Source organism: Centroberyx gerrardi, chromosome 7, assembly GCF_048128805.1.
Source record: "Centroberyx gerrardi isolate f3 chromosome 7, fCenGer3.hap1.cur.20231027, whole genome shotgun sequence".
NCBI classification, from domain to species: domain Eukaryota; kingdom Metazoa; phylum Chordata; class Actinopteri; order Beryciformes; family Berycidae; genus Centroberyx; species Centroberyx gerrardi.
The window spans coordinates 7,829,494-7,834,792 of NC_136003.1; positions in this window are offsets into that span (position 1 = coordinate 7,829,494).

Genomic DNA, 5,299 nt, shown 5'->3' on the forward strand with positions numbered 1-5,299 from the left:
TTTGAATTTTTTCAGCCCTGTCAAATACCAATTACAAAATACTCAAAAGTAACTGAAATACGTATTTCAAATACAAGTAACAGAAATACTGCCCATCTCTGCTTGTCCTGAACCTGCCTGTCCCTGAGCCGGCTAGCCCACTACCTACCTGTCCTGAACCTGCCTGTGCTTAGCCGGCTAGCCCGCTATCTGCCTGTCCTGATCCTGCCTGTCCTGATCCGGCATTCCCTGAACTCCAGGAGTCTTTTACGGAACAGCTGAGGAGCTGCCGTGACGCCCAGCGGTCACCCTTTGAAGGGACTCGCCTTTTCACGGGGTACCGTGGAGTCTCCAAAAGGAGGCGTGGTCCCCATGGCTCCCGACGCCACTGGCTCTCTCAGCGGCCCAGCGCCACAGAGACTCCGCTGCCCAGCGCCACAACTGAGGTCCAGCCTGCTCCGGGGCTGCAGCAGTCTCCTGTCCCTGCTGAGCTGCAGCAATCCGCTGAGCCTGAGTTGCAGCAGTCCTCAGTTCCTGTTCTGCTGCAGTCTCCGGTGGCTGTGCTTCTGCAGCCTCCTGTTTCTCTGGCTCCACCGGCCATACCTGCCGTCGTTCTGCCAGACCCCCAACCCTCTTGTGTCCCGGCAGTGGAAGAAAGCTCCGGGGGGTTTCAGCCCCTTTCCCTGCCCGCTTGTCTGTGTAACCCATATGAAACATAGGGCTACTAAAACTCTATGTTATTTAGAGGTGTAGTTGCATGTTGTTCCCTAAGGGGGGCGCAATACACTGTCTGTGCATCTAAAGTGGTAGAGAGCGCTATGTGCGGTCTTCACGCCACTTCTGCTGGAGATCTCTTCCTGAAAACGTCTTGCAAACGTGCTGCGAACCGACTAAACAACTCTTGGTATGAAACGCCACAGAATAGTCTTAAAACTTTGATTATTTCCATATATCAACGCTAATAAGCTGTTCTTTTATCAGAATGCCAACTGTGAATGTGAGGGGGACAGCTCCTGTCAAGTTGTTAGTGTTTGAAACTCCGGTGAGTTGAAGCACACGTTTTCTTTGCTAGTCTGTTGCTAGCCACTGTGAGGAGAGAATACACCATACTCAGGGGCTAAAGTGGGATTTGGCAGGTGGGGGAACCCTGTTTCCGGGGGGACTTAATCCAACCTCTTGGATTAAGTCAAGAAACAGCAACCCTGTATAATGTTAACCAAAAATGTTAAATTATGTTATATTACTAGATTTCAGCATTGAGGTGCTTACATTCATGATTTTGCATAGGCATACTAACCTGACACAGAGCCTGACAGACACAGAGCATCCCCGTAACCATAGTAACTCACTCTCACTGCTGCCTGCGTGCGCACGGCGTGAGAGGAGAGGGAGAGACGCAGAAGAGCCGCTGACTGAGATTACTCTGAGCACCATGCATGGGAATACCGTATTTCCTCTAATATTGGCCCGGTACCAGGCCTTTATTGGAAGCAGGCTTATATTAGAGACAGGCCTTTATTTCTAATTCCCTCTGTTTGATAAGTATATTTGCTCATATTTTAGTACGAAGCCTCCTTGTTTTCTGATCTGCTTCTGTTGGGGTACGTTAGGTAGACGTTTTTTTGTTACTGCAATGCATTACGATAATTACGGTAATCGATGACGGCATGCTCCAGAGACTTCCACCGGCTGAGCCATCTTGTGGCACTTGTACGTTACTACAAACTACAGTTACAAACAGGCAGCAGGAGTTTACCGGTATCCACCGTTGTTTGCATGTAAGCTGAAGCTAACTGAAGCTAACTGAACCTGGGCACCGATGTGTTCCCGGTGATCCGGCCGAGATTTCGGCGGGGGTCCGGTGCTTGGATCGGGAGGATCAATGCGGTCCGTGGGCACGGTGGAGAGGACAGCGGCGGAGAGAAGAGACGGACACGGTCCAGCCATATACTAGGTTTTTACCTAGTCTTTTTCCTTTGTTTTTTCCCCCGGCCTGTATTTGAGGCCGGCCTTTATTTGTTCGTGTCGACGACGGCCCCGGCCATTATCGGAGACCCGGCTTTTAATTGACTACAGGTCACTATTAGAGGAAATACGGTAAATTACAATATAATAGATTTGTGTTGTGTTGTGATTTCTCGCTATTCAGATGGTCTGAATAACTCTCTGCTGCACGGTGCTGCTCTGTCTTGTCTGTCCGTGCGCTGTCAGTGTCTCTTTTCGCGCCGCGACGTTATCAGTTATGAATTTGTTTTTCACTGAGTGAGAAAATGGACTTGTGGTGTGAGAGCGTGTGAAAAATGTCAATTGCGTGAGTCTCACGGTCAATGCGTGAGAGATGGCAGCCCTGTGAACTCGCTTGACATTATTATGTATGAAACTGCCAATCAGATTTATTTACTTATTAATCGAAGGTGCCGGAACACCGTTCCGGATCGTTCCAGCCCACTTTAACCCCTGACCATACTTGCTGTTCAAGTTCAGATACTTTTCATAAAAAACCAATCGGAGTTATGAGAATGTTGTCTAATGTTTCAACGTACTTTGGTGCATATTGTATCATTGTATTAATGTTCTAAAAAGATCGCTAACGCTAATAGCTAACGCTAATCGCTAAGCTAATTGCTAGCTTTGGTTAGTGGTGTATCATTGTATTAATGTAACACTAATAGCTAGCTAACGCTAATCGTTAAGCTAAATGCTAGCTTTGGTTGGTGAAACAGCTGATAGCATGGTGAAGTATTAAAGGTGCATTGCACTTATTCTGTTGACATTAAAGCCATTCGGTTTTAGTGGGGTTAACTCACTTTAATGGTTTGTAGTACAACTACATTGTGATTGAACTGATTTTGGTTATTAAAATATACATGTTAAGTAAATTAGTAGTGATAATTCAATTCATATTCATGTTTAAAGTGAAATATATTAAAATGATGTATAAAAAGGGTTAAAAAGGGATATGTTACAGGTAAAAAGTGGTTGAAAAAGGATAAATAATTCATTTGTTAATGCTAAAATACCAATTGTTGTTGTGATACATGGTAATTCATCTCATTGTAATCGAAGTATATCCTTAGTTATTGGTTATACATTATAAGATATTCTAAATGAAGAAAAGAAGTTAATGAGGTCTCATGTTAGAAACAGAAAGAGAACAGAACAACTTACTATTCTGCACTATTTGCAGGCCCGCACGGAATCTGCGCCCATGAGAACTCTACAGAAATTCCGCGGAATTAGAATGCAAACCGCCACTACTCACTTTAATTTAATGGGCCTCATTCACGAAACGTGCGTACGGTCAGATTTGATCGTAAAACGAACAGCAGTGTGGGCCTGCGCCTTGACCAGGGTGCTGCTGGAGACGCATGGCTCATTGGTAAGTTGTTTTTCTCACTGACTAAATGGAAATTCAATTTACAGGATCTCATGGCTAACTACTTTATCTCTCACCTACCTGTAGGTGATAGAGGTTATGCCCTGAACACATGGCTAATGACACCCCTGACCAACCCCCAGACCCCTCAGGAGCGGTCATATAACTATCGCCATGCGCGCACTCGCTCCGTCATAGAGCGCACCATAGGCATGCTGAAAGACCGCTGGATGTGCTTGGACACGGCAGGTGGAAAGCTCCTGTATAAACCTGACAAAGTATGAAATAGCCTACACATTCCCGTTTAGGCAAAGACCTGAAAGCAGTATGCTATAATATTACCCAATTCATGTTTTGTGCAGTCTGAGATGAAGCTATTCATTCCCATGTCCTGCATAACATCGCTAATAAAGGCGGTGTACCTGTTCCACTTCTGCCACCTCCACTGGACATGCCGCAGGACCCGCCTATTGGCAACAGGCCTGCTGTTCAACTTCGCCAACGACTAATTGCTCATTTTTGAAGTAAGGATGCATAACTGGGCATATACACATGAGGCAATTTCAAACAGATTTTTATTTATTTTTACTTTTAGCATTCAGAGCTGAACTTATGTCCTTCAGCGTGTTTGACATTTCTGCCAGCGTGTTTGACATTTCTGCCAGTGTGGCTGCAATTTGGTCAATAGTTTGCAATATCATTTCTTGATTCTGTAGGACAGTGGCAGACACCACCTCTGCCCGTGGTGGTGCAGTGGTGGTTGAGGGTCTCCTCCGGCTAGCAGTGGCAGAGTCCAGTGGAGCCTGTGACAGAGGCACACCCACAGCGGCCGACGACGATTGTGCCTGACCTGTAATAAATTGCTTCAGAATTATTTGAGGTCTTTGTCAAGATTATCCAAAAATACTGCAAATACTGTTTTCTTATTTTCTAATACTGTTTTATTTTTTAAATAATATTTTATTTCTAAATACTGTTTTTATTTCTTACTATGGAAAGTTGAGTTGGCTCTGAGACCAAGAATTTCGTTACTGGTAATGATGTACATTGTTATCTAGTACATGACAATAAACTTGAACTTGAACTTGTAGTGGGTTGATCACATGAACGCCATACAAATACAATTTATAGTCTTACCATCTGATGAAGATGCAGCCTGGATTATATCTGTGTCCATTTCCAATTCCGACAGGACACCTGATATTGAGGTCTCTCCAATTATGCTGCTTATCCTCTGATCCATTTCGGATAGCGTTCCAGTGCCCTGACCTCCTCCCGTGGCTGATAAATTGCGCCTACTCGTTGTGATCCTTTTTTTACAGTCCAGTTTCATGTCAAACCACTTTTTTTTAACCTCAGCAATGGTGCGTTCTTCTGCAGAAACAGCATTGACCGTGTTGGTAATATCCTGCCATGCTTTAGTTTTATCAGTTCCCGTGACGCCGCTGCTTACGCTTTGGAAATTAATATTTTTATTCTCATCCACACATGAGAGCAATACTTCGATTTCGCTCTCCGCAAAGTTTCTCTTTTTCGCTCTTCTTTGGCCATGGTTTACTTGCACACGACCCTTCAGTCTGCACACCTTTTATGGTGTTGAACGGGGCGTTTAACTATGCAAATTGATTGGCACAGGTACGCGCATCCAATTTACGAACGATTGGCATTCATCATTTGATACACCTGTGGTCCGCACAAATCGAGGTTGTCCGCACGTTTCATGAATCCGACGTTGGTCTTTTCTTACGAACAGAAATACGCAAAATATACGAGGAATTTACGAAAAGATTTGTGAATGAGGCCCAATGTTTTTTCTGGTGCTACAGGAGAATGAGGAGGCAGCATACGCGTGACAGCAACACACAGAAGACGCGGGTGCGCGCACACACACGAACACGCACACACACACGCGGGAGGGAGTGAGACAGGTTACCGTTACAGAGC